Source organism: Abramis brama (genome assembly GCF_963993115.1).
Source record: "Abramis brama genome assembly, chromosome: 2".
Taxonomy (NCBI): domain Eukaryota; kingdom Metazoa; phylum Chordata; class Actinopteri; order Cypriniformes; family Leuciscidae; genus Abramis; species Abramis brama.
The window spans coordinates 6,185,338-6,201,842 of record NC_139964.1 but is presented as its reverse complement, the minus strand read 5'-3'; the positions used below and the strand labels follow the sequence as shown (position 1 = coordinate 6,201,842).

Genomic DNA, 16,505 nt, shown 5'->3' with positions numbered 1-16,505 from the left:
CGTTCGTAGCTGCACCACAGGAATTCAAGCTTGTTTTTGATTGAGAAAAAGATGGAGAAAGTTTGCTGTAGACACGATATATCTACTGACTAGCGTTTCTTCCTGAAACCTGTAGGAGACGCTGTGACGCTCTTCAGTCCGCCGGTAAAACCACTGAAGAAGAGGAAGCCTGGCACGCTCAGACTGAGGTGTGTTGTTTTTAACTGTGTGTGTGATTGTTGATTTTCTGTCTGTAGTGTTTTAATGAGCTTTAAATTAACTACTTATTCACATTTATCATAAAAAAAAAAAAAAAAAAAAAACGAATTAGCCATGATTTTACCACAGTAACCATAGTTTAGCCTGGGTATTTGTAATAATAAATAATAGTATAATTGTAGCCTAGTTGTAAACACACATTTACCGTTGTTTAATACAGTAGCTGTGTTTTAACTGTGATATCTGTAATAAAACCAAAGTTAACACGTTGTTTAATTTTCTAATTTTGATTTTAAATAAATTTTCAATGCTGGACACTTAAATGATGCTTAGAAACGAGTACAAGTGTCACATTATCATGTTAAATTTCTGAAATCTGTGTTTAAATCCAGCAGCTAAATTTAAGTTTTATATTTTGGTGATGTGTTGTAATGATATATTTACAATAGTGAATTTAAACATAAACACGCCTAAACATAGGCTATGTTTATTTTATATCTGTAATTAATATCTACCTGTGTGTTAATATTCTCAGAAATTGCAATCATGTTCTTGTTCTGTTCTCCTTAATTTTCATTAGTTTTGAGTTTAAATCAGTGTGAATTCATTATAAATGCCTCTTGTAATAATGATGATGTTTGTCTTCAGATGTTGACCATTACGGCACAGATGGATGTGATCTGCTGTAAATCAGTAGGAACTGATCTGTCCATGCTGGATATTGAGGATTTCATCACTGAAATCTGTCAGCTGAAGAAAGAGGTGGCGTCACTGGAGGCAAAGCTGAGAGAAAGAGGAGACAAACCCAACAGAGAGGTTTGAGCAGCTCATCATTTCATCCTTCAGCTCAATCAAACCAAAGCTTTGTTAGCTTCTCACTTATTATGCACATCTCAAATTAAGCCAGCAGCAAAATATGCAAACAAATCACCAGTATAACCACTAGAGATAACTCCTGAGTAATGAGGCTAATATCAACAAGTTGTTGTTTATTTGTGTTGATCTATGATGTGTTTGTCAGGATCTGAAGGTTTCAGTGTGTGTGACTGATGGGACAGAAGCTCAGGATTCAGTCTGGAGATCCAGAGACACACAGGACTCAGAGCTCAGCCTCACTTTACTGTGTTATACTGACGCTCAGGATCATGGATCCGCTGATCAAACCTCTGACTGTAACGCTGGAGAACAGCAGATGAAGATGTGCTCCGTCAGACTGGAGGACTGCAGGAACCTGATAGAGAGACGAGGAGAAGAAACCACAGCAGAGGAACAACAACAGAGCCAGGAGGAGGAGGAGGAGGATGATGTTCAGAATGAGGATGATGAAGGAAATAATGTTGAGGATGAAGGAAATGAGGATGAGGATAATCGAAATGATGACAATGATGATTTTATTCCTTCAGGTATGTATCTTCCATTTATGATCTTTTGTTATAGTAAATCATAGTCAGAATGTGTGTAAACATGTAGTTGTGCTCCTAAATCAGCAGGTGCAGACATTAGTTACTGTGAACCGATGTGTTGAAAACACTGTATCATGAGCTGCATCACAATTTCACATTTATCTTTAATTTTTAAGCTCTCAAAGTTATAGAAAAATATAGACACATTTCATGATGGTAAGTGCATGATTCATTAAATCTATTTGTGTTCATTTAAAGCAGCACTATGTAACTTTTCAACCTTCATAATATATTTCCAAAACTCTTGTGATGGTACATCGACTTACAATAGGTTGAATGACATGTCTGCCATAGCCTGACGGGGTCTGTATCGCTTTTAATCGTACTTTTAAACTTCGGGTTTCGGGTCGTAACCCGAGAACAAAAAGAACTACAAAATTCGACTGCTTTACGGCATAGGCTACCTCACTTCCCCCAACACGTCCTCACATGCAGTTGGGCTTGTAAGTTGTAACGTTATTGTATATCACTCGGACAAGCTTTTTACTCGTTGGTGTGAGCTAAAAAGCACCTGGCGTTCTTGTTGATGGATTAGTAGACATCTTCGGAGGTTAGCTGTGCTTGTTCGATGTCCGAAGATGTAACGCGTTGTGTTTATTCCCCAATCGAACTCGTGTAACTGTCTGTCACACGTTCTACCGTCCACAGCATTACTTGATAGACAAAAATAGGACAAGAATGAGCATCAAACAGAAACAACCCGCTTAAGGAATGTTCGAGGCGCACATACAATACAGACTGCCGAAAGTTAAACAGGGCGCGCGCAGCTCTTAAGGGGCCACACCTTATTGCCACTCGTTACAGCTTCCATCCGACTGAACAGGGACCGGTATACAGGGGGGAGGGGATCAAGCCGTGAGTGAAGAGACTGCTCTGCGTGAGTGGTATTTACAACAGTAACGTTAAATACAAGTAGTCCACAGCGACTCTAGGGGTCGTTGTTTTACCAAATGGAATTCTTACCTAGTGGGGCTTTAAAGTTAGACATTTTAATACCTTTTTTTCTCTTCAGATGTGAATGGCGGTTCCTCTACTGATGAGGAAACAACCTCGACATCAAAAGATCAGCTGAAGGTCAAGAGTTTCTCCTGCGTCACCTGTGGGAAAACATTGAGCTCTCAGGGAAATTTAGCGAGACATGAGAGAAAACACACAGAAGAGAAAAGCTTCACATGCAAGAGATGCAACATCAGCTTTACAACCTTAGAAGAGAAGAGGCTTCATTCAAAAGAGCACAGCTTGAAGAAGGAGTTTCACTGCGAACAGTGCGGGAAGGATTTTTTCACCACTCCATCTAATATGGCAGTTCATATGAAGACACACACTGGCGAAAAGACTTTCCACTGCAGCGAGTGCGACAAATATTTCAGCACCAAAGGGAATCTTGATGCTCATAAGCGAATCCACACAGGTGAAAGGCCGTATAAGTGCCCTCACTGCAATAGAAGATTCATGTATGGATCCCATTTGAAGAAGCATGTGCGCGTTCACACCAACGAGAGGCCGTACCAGTGCAGTGAATGTGGGAAAACCTTCACAAACTCTAGTTATCTAAAGTCACACCAGAAAATACACTCTTCTCAGGAGAAACCGTATCAGTGTTCACACTGCGATAAAAGATTCGGTCACAAATTTTATTTGATTTGCCATGAGAGGACTCACACCGGAGAGAAACCGTACCTGTGCTCCTACTGCGGGAAGAGCTTCTTTAGTCAGGCTCATTTTGGACTTCATCAGAGAGTTCACACTGGAGAAAGACCGTATCACTGTGACGTTTGTGGGAAGAGTTTCAGTAAACATGGTACCTTAAAAAATCACCAGCGGATTCATACAGGAGAAAGACCGTTCAAGTGTTCTCAGTGTGACAAGACGTTTGCTCGATCGGATGTCCTGAAGACTCATGAGCGAGTTCATACAGGAGAGAAGCCTTACCGCTGCTCCATCTGCGACGAGAGATTCGCTTATTTAGGTAGTTTTCTGACCCACCAGAAGAAACATGCTAAAGAACAAACTGCTCCTGAATCATCATAGTGTCTTTTCATCAGTAAATCTGGATAAAGGACTCATTGAGCTCATCCTGAAACTGTAGATTCAGCCAGTAGGAGGCAGTGTCACATTGTGCTTTCACAGGGTTTCCGCGGGGTAGTAAAAAGAATCTACCAAAATTAAGGCCCTTGAAAGGTAGTAAAAGGTAACAAACGCAATTAGACTTGTAGTAAATTTTTCATTACCATCTCAATATATGAGTTTCCATTTTTTTGCTGAAAGGTGCCCTAGAATGGATTGTTTTATTATTTTATAATGTTTCCTGGGGTGCCCTTATAAAGTTAGTATGTGTTTTAGATCTAAAGTTGTTATAATTTAGAAATAAAAGGCATATTTCCAAGCCTGATTTCATCCTCTGATTTGAACGCTCTGTTTGAAGGGGCGTGTCTGCTGTGAGACTTCAGTGTAAACGCCCTCTGCTGTGATTGGCTGACATGCTTGCATATGAAATATCTGGCATTACATGTAGAACTATCTGGAAAACTTTTACTATTACAGCTTTTATACGTTTTTACTATTACAGCTATCGAGATTAACGAATCGTGAGAAGTATTTAGATCTATTCCCATCACATAAATAGTTGCAGTGATGAGCATTGAGCAGATAACAGTCTGTTGATCGCGTGAATGAAGATCTTATCACTGCAACGCAGTTTCTGCGAGAAACGACGTGAAGTTGATCGTTTAGTCACTGGCTTGATTTACTGATGCATAAACAGTGTTGAACGACTTTGAGAGAAAGATTATCTGTCTGAACTTGAACAATTACGCATCAGAAATTCACATAACCCACTGGTTCTCCAGAGGCTCGGATGAAGGAACTAAAAAAATACTTTTGTGTTCATTTGTACATCCAAACACTGAGCAACTGCCATGCTTCGTTTGCAAGCCATGATGTCTCTCGAGGAAAAAACAATATCGCGTTGGATCTAGATAACACAGTGTAAATTATCGTTAATAAAATCACTACTTACCGCTTGCGGGAATATAACGTTAGTTGAAATTGCCCCCTTCGTCAGTATGAGACACTGAGAGAAGCCTGGCTGCTTGATATTGTTCGAGGTTAGAGAAACAGTCTGTGGTGAAATGGGCAGAACAAACTAACAACTTCTAATTAAAGTGTAGCGGTATCCGATTATAGATATATAGATAGATTATAGACAGATGTGCCATTTTCCCTATGATCCTCGCTTGTTTCTTCCACTGCAGAACTTCTGATGATTCGGCTGCGCAGTTCCGCCTGGCATTGAGACTCACTGTATGTCATGTCCATGTACTGAAGTAAACTGTGTGAGTTCCGTGGTTGATAGCCTATCAGTGACGCCAACAAAATTTACCGCCTTTTTACCTCAGTTGATATTAGCCACTTGCCACTTGCTTCTGTTTTCTTCCAAACTTAGTGTGAAATGGGGAAATGTAAGTTTTCGCAAACTTGGGTTGACGACCCGTCATTTAAAGACTGGCTTAAGCCCGTCATGGGGAATGACCGGGAAGCATTTTGCACTTTCTGCAAAAAAACTATAAAAGTTACCTAGAACGGCATTACCGCTATCAAGTCACACAGTGGATCGAACATTCACCAGCAGCGGATTCGCGTGAGGGGGGAGCAGCTCCCTATTTCGTTGTTTTGCGATGCTAGCAGCACTTCACAGATCGCGGCAAATCATGCCAACTTAAGGTCAGCTGTCGTCGCACCACCTCAGCAGCAAACCAGTGCCACCAGCACTACCACGGCAGCAATAGCCAGACAGCAGACCTTACCGTCACAAACATCAGCCCTCAGGGCTGAGGTTCTCTGGTGCCTGAACATCGCAGCCAACCATCATTCATATAATTCGAATGAGGGCATTGGGGAATTGTTCGAAAACATGTTCACTGACTCCGATATAGCCAAAAGTTTTGCGTGTGGCAAGGATAAAACGGCGTACATACTTGGATTCGGCATTGCTCCACATTTTAAGAAGCTTATAAATAGCATCAATGATTCTGGACCATATGCTTGACGAGTCTCTGAACCAGTCGGCAAAGAAGAAGCAAATGGATATTCACGTTCGGTTCTGGAAAGATGACCGCGTGACGTCTTCATATTTTGGGTTGCAATTCCTTGGTCATGCAAGGACTGAAGACTTGCTGCAAAAAGCATTAAAGTAAGTTGATCATTTCTTGTTTGTTCTTTCTTATTGTCGTTATATCCCCACTTGAACATTTTTTATGTCATAGTTAGCCTAAACTTTAGCCTTCAGCATGAACACTGTTTCCCAATGGTATCCTATTATTTCTTGTATGTCGGGGTGTGATTTTCAGATGAAGGATTTGGTATATTTCTGAAAGATGAATACTACAAATGAAAAAAATGATTGACAGATACTTACTGGGACTGTATTTACTGTCTATTTTATGAATAACCGAGTACCGAAGCCATGACGTAGCGTTGTCAAGGCAGCAATTTCACTGGATCTAAACAAATCAATCTAATCATAGTATATCATCTTTCTTAATCTATTTAAATAATTTTATAACTTTTCCAAGACGTTCGTATATTTGATTTACACAGTAGGAATCACAAACTACAGCATATATTCATACCAACACGATCAAATTTGTGACTTCAAAGTTTTATTTTAGCATGGGTTTCCTCCGTAAAAGAGACCAGCATGTAACTTCATAGCATGCGGTTAAAATCTTTAAATTCACAGACGTGTCTTGGCTTTATTTTTGAGGCAAAAACGTCACTTTTAACAGGCAAATATTCTCTGGAATTTTGTTTCTTTCTATTACACCTGCCAGGGAATCCGTGTTATGTGGATAAGTTGCTTCCTAGGAGGTAAAACACGTTTAAATGGCTATAGCCTACATTTAAAACAATTTATTAGCTAGAAACTATCCCACATGTCTACATTCAATGCTATGAAGCCACTTCGAAAGTTTGTTTAGATCCAGTGACACTGCCGTCAAGGAAATGGAACGTCACACTTCGGTACTCTATTATTTTTTTAATAAACTTTGGTTTTTTTGTGTCAGTTCACAGGAATGTGTTGCACAACTCAACTTGAGACACCTGCTGTCTGTCAATATGGATGGCCTAAATGTCAATTTCAAGCTACTGAAGTTCCTTCAGAACGAACATTCAGAGCTTCATGGGGATGCACAACTCATCAGTGTTGGCAGCTGTGGCTTGCACACCATCCACAATGCCATGAAGGCAGGATTCACAACATGGCAGGTAGACAAACTGTTGCGAGCTATGCACTACATCTTCCACAATGTTCCTGCCCGTAGAGAAGATTACACCGCCACCACAGGATCATCTTCTACCTTTCCCCAATCTTTCTGTGGCCACAGATGGGTGGAAAATGTCCCTGTGGCTGAGAGAGCTGTCGACATTTGGCCCATGCTTTTAACATACGTTGATGCAGTTCAGAAGAAAAAGGTGCCAAACCCCAACACGGCGTCATATGATACCATTTTGGCTGCGCGGGATGATGATTTAATAATTCCAAAGCTCCAGTTCTTCTTGTCAGTAGCACGAAGCTTCAACCCCTTCCTGACCAAATATCAGACCGACGAGCCTTTGCTGCCCTTTTTGGCTTAAGATCTGAAAGAACTCCTGATGGTAAGAAATGTAATTACTGTAGAGTTACTGTCTTCATCTGAATGCGTTTAAACTGTATCAGTTGACAGTTGTGGCTTGATTGCTAACAGTTTTTCTGATTAATTCGGTTCAAGAGATAAAATCCCGAGGCACACACGCACACTAGTGCACACACGCAAGGTCTCTCGCTCTCTCTCTGCCGTGCGCGCGCTACGCTTGCGCGCTCTTGCTTCCGGGAGATTTTGACTGATTTGCGGGCATCAGGGAGCCGCTATCAATATCCGGGAGACTTGGGATGTCTGATACAACCACCGGTATAACTACATGACATTGGCCTTTATTGTTGATGAGTAGCCTACAGCAATACAGCATATTTTATACTATTTTTAACACATATACAATATTGCCTACATTTAAACTCTTGTAAGAAACATTTTCGAAGTAAAAATTAAACATTTAGGCCTAAACATTCAAGTAATTCAAGTGTAATCAACCGGTCTGTTATCCAATATCCACCGGATCAGCGCTGGTTCCCATGCCGGAGATGGACTCACCTCTGCGGGGGAACCTCTAACTTTACAACTTTACTTTAATTATATTTAAGTAATATTTGTGGTTCTTGAAAGAGATCATTTTAATTATCCATTCTCAAATATTGTGATGGAAATTTCACAAATATATTAGCTCAGTGTATTTTAAATAAATAAATAATAATTAATTGGTTAGTCAAATACTAAATTATTTTAGTGAAAAACTTCAAACTTAAATACAACTGTAAATTTAGTTTAGTCAATTATTTCGGTATGTTCAACTCAAACTATCAAGTAAATGATATTCAGAGATTTTATTAAGTTAATAAAGTTAATTATTACTGTGATATTTACTAAGCCACTGAATTATTTTTTAGAGTGATAAGCATAAGAATCACTTCGACATTTAGTTTTATGTTTGTAGGTTAAGAATAGAACTGTTGTATACCATAGTTGTACTGTGATAAAGTTTAGAAAAATTGTCACAAATGAAAATAAAATTTGGTGATGCAGGATTTAAAATGAAAATTAGTGATATGTGAAATATGCAACTGTATCTTGGAGAATACACTCTAATAAATAATTTTGAAATTAAAATGTGTGCTTTTGTGTAAAATGTTGTGTTTCATCTAGGCTGATTATACAGTATAACCATGATACAGGCATAGGGCTCGACTGTAAGATAAGAACAAGCATGAGTGAAGTACAGCCTTACACTGATTGGTAAACTGCACTGTGTTTTATACACGTCCATGCTGGACATTCATATTAAATTAGTACTATTTTCCTATGTTTTTACATCATGAAAATCTATATGGCTTTAGTTGTATGTAGGACATATATGACATAGTATTATTAAAAATACATTAATATTATGCATAATTCATATATGTGGTTTTTGCAGCATATACTGTATGTCCCTTACAATATTCTGTTAGAGCATATAAGAATCACAGGTGTTTTTAGCAAACCTTTTCCATATGGGAGGGCTGGGTAGCCGACCGAGTTTGATACTTTTTAGGTATCCACCGAATTGCCTCGATATTATTGAGTATCGAAAAATGACATCTTGTTCGGTACCAGATTTCGATACCTGAGGGGTTAACTCGTCAACGTCAGTGAGCCAATAAGCACTAAAAACAATAGTTTACAAGGTTACGTGACCTGTTAAGAAGGTTAAGAGACGTGGCTCGCGTGAGTGTGTAAGCGTCTCTACCCCCTAATCTAGGGTTTAAATCAAACTTTCTTCACGCACACATGCATAAGTAGTCACAAATGTGTGTATACTGCTGAATGTTCAAACAAATACATATGAAATGCACAAAAACACACCTAAAGTCGCTCACGCACATACACGCTAACACTACACACGCATCCTCAAATGAGACGAGAGCACACAAACTTGAATACATACTCAATGAGACGCGACCACACACACACACACACAAACTCTGCCTGGAAGGCGCCGTTGGGGGCTAAAAGACAGTGGCTCCGTCTTCGACTGGTAAATGAAGAGATTCCTTGTTGATCCCTCTGACAGTGTTTATATTGCAATAATGACCTACTGAATGTACACTGCCGTTCAAAAATGTGTTGGTTAGTCAGATTTTTTTTTCAGTAAGGATGCATTAAAGTGATCAAAAGTTACCTTAAAACATGTGTAATGTTTCAAAAGATTTCTGTTTCGAATAAATGCTGTTCTTTTGAAATTTTTATTCATAAAATAATCTTGAAAAAATGTATCATAGTTTCCAAAATATTAAGCAGGAAACTGTTTTCATATTTCTAAAGGATCATGTGACATTGAGTTAATGATTTAGAAAATTCAGCTTTGACATCACAGGAATAAATTAAATTTTGAAATATATTCAAATAAAATAATTAATTTTAAATTGTAATACTATTTCACAATATTACAATTTATACTATAATTTTGTTAAGTGTATACAGATAATGTTAACAAAAGGCACAATGCTTTCTGCAATTGGTACGGTTAGGGTTGGGTACAGAAACCAGACACCGATATGGAACCAGACCGAATCAAAACGCAGATTTCGATGCCTCATTCTGGTGCCACTTAAATGCCTCAGCTCGTCAGCTGTCGGTTGAAATATTTGCCATGCAACAAGTCAGGAGAGAAGTCGAATTTTGCCAGCGAAGGATTGATTGGTTCTGCAAAAAAGAAATGCTGAAATTTAAAGCTGTATTGTTTTAAAAGTATCGATTTGGCACCGGTATCAAAACAAAATAAAACTATAGTCAACCTCTATGGAGTTATTCTTGTGCCAATAATAATGAATGTAGCTTTTCAAGAAACTAATGAAAATAAATTGAAACTAAATAAATTATCTCTGAAACTGAAAAAGAATAAATCGCAGGCAAATTTTTTTACTTCGTTTTTAATACACTGCATGTTTTGCTAACTATTTCTTATATTTCAATCACTGATCTGAACTTACAAATGCGCTTCCAGAGTTTTCATTTCCGCTTCTGAAGTTTTCGTTTACGCTCCCTGAGTTTTCGTTCGCCGTTCTGACACATTTCTCTCGTGGGGGCGGGGCTAGTGGCAGTGTGTTCTCATTGGTTACTGAGTTTTTGATTGACAGCTTTGTGACCTGGAAGTGAAGACGTCAGTGGTGTGTTTATGTGTGGATGTGAGCATCACATGGTGGCTGTTGCAAGGAAGCACACAACAAATGAGAATACCAGGAAATAGTATAGTAGTAAAAGTAACATTGAGACAGTGTTGCAGTGAGATAATAAAGGGAATATGTAAGTGATTGTTGAGCATTAGTGATGAACACCTGCTGTTAACAAGCAGAATCACTGAATGAAAGAGAAACACAAGAACAGAAAATAGAGAAACACAAGAAATACAACTGACTTCCAGCCATTACACATTATTACACTTATTACGAACCAGTATGATGCGTTAAATAAATAATCATTGTAATACATTACTGTAGTTTAACAGTGATGGTAATATAACACTTTGATTCAGGATTAACCTCTGAATAAGGTTATACATATATATCATATGGCATCATAATCAATTTTACTGCAATCATTCACAAACCATGTGTGTATGAAAAAGTGTGACTTACAAAATCACAGTTCAAGCTACAAGAGAGAAACTGATGTTAAAAAGTCAAGAGTCCAAAACCCAACTAAAGCAAACACTGATCTCTATAATGGTCAAACCAAACATTTTCACGTCAACATCTCAATAACAACTTCTGTAGATGTATGACAGAGATAAAGACATACTGGTTAATAAAAGTGTAATAATGTGTAATGACTGGAAGTCAGTTGTACAAGATCTACAAACATTGATTGTTTTGCTGCATGTTGCTTTATTTAACAGGCGGTGACTGTGTAGTTGCTGGTCCAGTGGAAATCTCTTTATGTACAATAGTTTTTTTAGTGGCTTCAAATGAAATAAGTTCACAGTAATACTTAGCTCACATTATTAATGCATTATAAATTTTAGATAATACATTTAAATGACAGTTGGTCAATTTAAGGCAGTCGGTTTCTGCAAGTGTAATTAGTTAACTTGAATTAGAATTTAGTGCATTTTTACAGAAACAAACTAGACTACAGTAAAGAACTGTACAATTAACAGTATTTTACTGGCAACAGTGTTGCCAGTATTTTATTGTAAAAAAACCCGGTAAGGTCTAACAGTGTGCACTGTGTTTTATACACGTCCATGCTGGACATTCATATTAAATTAGTACTAATTAGATGTTTTTACATCATGAAAATCTATATGGCTTTAGTTGTATGTAAGACATATATGACATAGTATTATTAAAAATACATTAATATTATGCAATTCATATATGTGGTTTTTGCAGCATATACTGTATGTCCCTTACAATATTCTGTTAGAGCATATAAGAATCACAGGTGTTTTTAGCAAACCTTTTCCATATGGGAGGGCTGGGTAGCCGACCGAGTTTGATACTTTTTAGGTATCCACCGAATTGCCTCGATATTATTGAGTATCGAAAAATGACATCTTGTTCGGTACCAGATTTCGATACCTGAGGGCAGGGGCGGAGTGGCAATCGGGAGAGTCGGGACTTTTCCCGGTGGGCCGGTAGTGTTTTGAGGCCGCGGAGGGCCGGTCTGATAATAGTTATACTTTGCGAGTTATTTTAGCAACACCGTCTGGCGGCCTGATGTGCGGCCGCTTCTCGCTGGTCAAACTGTGCAGCCTCTCTGCTCAACACAGTATATAAAAGTGCTCAACCCGTTCGGCAGGTCCAACCATGTCAATAGGATTTTCAAAAACATAGGGGGATCAGTGAGCGGCCCCTCCCAAAATCGGGTCGGCCTTTGATGTAAAAAGCCGCCAAACACCTCTTTTTCCTCGTCACGTCTTGGAAGTCTAACGTCCGTGAGAGTGAGTTAAATGATGGAAAGGCAAAAAAGAAAACTGAAAGGTGGCGCTGAGCATGGGCGGCTCTAGGGAGGGGCTAGCAGGTGCTTCAGCACCCCCAAGAAAGACCAAAGCACCCCCAAAAATAATTTCTGGAAGCAATTAGGCTATATTCAGACTGTAGGCTATTCTATGGAAGCCCTGAACCGCATTTTGAAGCAAAAAGAAAAGAAAACTTATCTTGTTATTTCGAGATATTAAGACGTTATTTCAACATAATATCTCGTTATTTCGACATAATAAGTCGTTATATCGACATAATAAGGGGGCATTCTAATCTGCATTAAGCTAGCCTACATTAAGCGTTCTTAGGCCTAATGGTTTTCTATGGGAGGAAATTGCTTAACGTGTAATTAAACGTTGCGTTCATATTCTGGGCTCATCTGATTTTTAGTACATAGCATTTTTATGATTTTAGTATCATAATGATTAATAAATGCACGCACAATTATCCGTAAACTTGATTTGAACAAACGCCTTTCAATTTGTGCAAAATTCAGAATTAAATGAATGTGCAGCAATTTGCACAATTAGAGTCTGTAGGCCTACTGTTGTAGCCATTCAATAAGCGCATTTAGTTTCATATTTGTTAAAATATTATAATGTCATTTCTTTTCCATTTATGTTTATTTATGAAAAGTGAACAGCACAAGTAAGATATAATGCGCTATATATCGAGAGACTTGGAGTGGGTGGGTCAGACAGACATGATTTTGACCATTTCATTCAGTTTTGTTTTGTAGAAAACCTTTCATTAAAGTGAATTTCGTTTTGTATAAATTGTATCTTAATTTTAATAATTTTTTTTATCAACCAATTGCCTGGATTTAATAATAAGCAAATATAACAAACAGACAATATAGCCTAATCATGGAGGCGCCCGCGCGGTCAATTGCATTGCACGTTACCTGAGCGCATCTCATCCGAACTAAGTTAACGAAACTCAGTGTATGCCTCACACAGACATGAGAAACACATCAAATACACAAAGCTTGAAATATCTTTAAACGAAATAATTCAAAACGAAAAGAAAAAGGCTACTCTCTGATTACGTAATCATGCATTTCTCTCTATAGGCGCATTCACTATATATGGCGATCGTCAACTTCATCTTTGCAGCCGACACCCGACACTGTCAGAAAACACTAATTTATTATTAAAAATCAATGCACGCGTTACCGGATTTACAAATGCACATCTTGCTTGTTGCACGCACATAAATGTCGAAATAACGAAATATTATGTTGAAATAACCTTATTAGTAGGCTAATAATAGCCTACATCTTTTAGAATATTTGATTGAATGCTGAATGTTGCGCTTGTTCAATTTAATAAAATTAAAACTTTAATTGTGATCATTAAAATAATTGAATATTAAATATTTAGTGGCCAAGTTTTGCTCAATTATTATTTGTATAACTGCGCAGCTCCCCCGTCAATGATCTAGCACCCCTCAGCACAAGCGTTAAAAAATCTGGCGCTGAGAAGGTCAGACTCAAAAGGAAAAAAATTATGGAGGAGGAGGAAGTGAAATGCTCCAAAATAACAGACATGTTCCGGGCATCAACAAGCAAAGATACTACAGGTGAAATAAACTGAAGCACATGTTGTCAAAGCTAGGCACAGATGGGAATTAGCACCAGCTATGCAGCCAGCCAGCCAAAAGCTTGTGTAATTTGAAAGTAGCTGTGGTAAATATGAGACAAATAAAAAGTTTACTATTGAGTGACTATCTAGGCTACTAGTGGCAGATTTCCTAGTTTTAAAATGAGTAACCTCCCTTGGCTGCTGCTGCTATGTTAAGTGTATACAGATTATGTTAACAAAAGGCACAATGCTTTCTGCAATTGGTACGGTTAGGGTTGGGTACAGAAACCAGACACCGATATGGAACCAGACCGAATCAAAACGCAGATTTCGATGCCTCATTCTGGTGCCACTTAAATGCCTCAGCTCGTCAGCTGTCGGTTGAAATATTTGCCATGCAACAGGAGAGAAGTCGAATTTTGCCAGCGAAGGATTGATTGGTTCTGCAAAAAAGAAATGCTGAAATTTAAAGCTGTATTGTTTTAAAAGTATCGATTTGGCACCGGTATCAAAACAAAATAAAACTATAGTCAACCTCTATGGAGTTATTCTTGTGCCAATAATAATGAATGTAGCTTTTCAAGAAACTAATGAAAATAAATTGAAACTAAATAAATTATCTCTGAAACTGAAAAAGAATAAATCGCAGGCAATTTTTTTTACTTAGTTTTTAATACACTGCATGTTTTGCTAACTATTTCTTATATTTCAATCACTGATCTGAACTTACAAATGCGCTTCCAGAGTTTTCATTTCCGCCTCTGAAGTTTTCGTTTACGCTCCCTGAGTTTTCGTTCGCCGTTCTGACACATTTCTAAATATGAGACAAATAAAAAGTTTACTATTGAGTGACTATCTAGGCTACTAGTGGCAGATTTCCTAGTTTTAAAATGAGTAACCTCCCTTGGCTGCTGCTGCTATGTTAAGTGTATACAGATTATGTTAACACTAGCAGAAGCTAACGAGCAAGGTGTCGTGTCACCGTGAAAATGCCATGGACCCTTTTCAACAGGGTGATGATGACACGTTTTAACGGTCATCATCCGCATAAATCCTGGAAAGTTTTTTTAATATTTTCAATTAAAAAAAAATATGTATTTACATTTATAACACTATTTTATATTATATTACCTTTAATAAAATTACAAAAAAATGAGTTAATGCTGCTGTGAGGGTTTCTAATGCTGCGTCTGTGGGAGTGATGACAAAGTGACATATTTCTCTCTTCTGAGTTCTTCTGACTGCCGTTATCCATCTCTCGCAATTGTTTTACTCTTTTAGAAAGTTGTGAAAAAACTATAGAGGAACAAAAAAAATCTATTTAATATTCTCTCATTCACCGCTATATTTTTTAGCAAAGTTTTTTTTTTTTGTTGTTGTTGTTGTTGTTTTTTACCACCGAGGGCCTGTGGTCTACGAAATTTCCCGGTAGATTTTTTGGTCCCACTCCGCCCCTGCCTGAGGGGTTAACTCGTCAACGTCAGTGAGCCAATAAGCACTAAAAACAATAGTTTACAAGGTTACGTGACCTGTTAAGAAGGTTAAGAGACGTGGCTCGCGTGAGTGTGTAAGCGTCTCTACCCCCTAATCTAGGGTTTAAATCAAACTTTCTTCACGCACACATGCATAAGTAGTCACAAATGTGTGTATACTGCTGAATGTTCAAACAAATACATATGAAATGCACAAAAACACACCTAAAGTCGCTCAAGCACATACACGCTAACACTACACACGCATCCTCAAATGAGACGAGAGCACACAAACTTGAATACATACTCAATGAGACGCGACCACACACACACACACACAAACTCTGCCTGGAAGGCGCCGTTGGGGGCTAAAAGACAGTGGCTCCGTCTTCGACTGGTAAATGAAGAGATTCCTTGTTGATCCCTCTGACAGTGTTTATATTGCAATAATGACCTACTGAATGTACACTGCCGTTCAAAAATGTGTTGGTTAGTCAGATTTTTTTTTCAGTAAGGATGCATTAAAGTGATCAAAAGTTACCTTAAAACATGTGTAATGTTTCAAAAGATTTCTGTTTCGAATAAATGCTGTTCTTTTGAAATTTTTATTCATAAAATAATCTTGAAAAAATGTATCATAGTTTCCAAAATATTAAGCAGGAAACTGTTTTCATATTTCTAAAGGATCATGTGACAATGAGTTAATGATTTAGAAAATTCAGCTTTGACATCACAGGAATAAATTAAATTTTGAAATATATTCAAATAAAATAATTAATTTTAAATTGTAATACTATTTCACAATATTACAATTTATACTATAATTTTGATCAAACAAATTTAGTTTTGGTGAGCATGAGCTCTTGATGGTTAAATTTAGTAGTTAATCCGTGAATTAAATGCGAGCCGAAACGTGGGCCAGCTGGTCCGTTCGGATCACACAACAACTGTGATATGTATAGGTATTTCACCAGCCCGAATGACATGGTCCAAATCTGACCATGTCAAAAAAGGCACAATGCTTTCTGCAATTGGTACGGTTAGGGTTGGGTACAGAAACCAGACACCGATATGGAACCAGACCGAATCAAAACGCAGATTTCGATGCCTCATTCTGGTGCCACTTAAATGCCTCAGCTCGTCATCTGTCGGTTGAAATATTTGCCATGCA

General features: G+C 38.0%; 3 protein-coding genes across 3 annotated transcripts in view; 2 read left to right on the top strand and 1 right to left on the bottom strand.

Annotated features, from left to right (window-relative positions):
* Positions 1-16,505, bottom strand: part of LOC311077578 (B-cell receptor CD22-like) — a gene marked incomplete at its 5' end in the record, with an annotated part of 296,388 nt that overhangs the window by 157,170 nt on the left and 122,713 nt on the right. The window lies entirely within an intron of this gene.
* LOC311072439 (uncharacterized protein) overlaps positions 1-16,505 on the top strand; it is a 96,672-nt gene that overhangs the window by 40,449 nt on the left and 39,718 nt on the right. The gene's annotated exons all lie outside the window — the stretch shown is intronic.
* Positions 3,705-16,505, top strand: part of LOC311069303 (glutathione hydrolase 1 proenzyme-like) — a 42,315-nt gene continuing 29,514 nt past the window's right edge. Inside the window, exons 1-2 of the mRNA XM_084092359.1 lie at positions 3,705-5,853; positions 6,728-7,319. The gene's annotated coding sequence lies outside the window, so the exon portion shown is untranslated. The remainder of the gene's footprint in view (positions 5,854-6,727; positions 7,320-16,505) is intronic.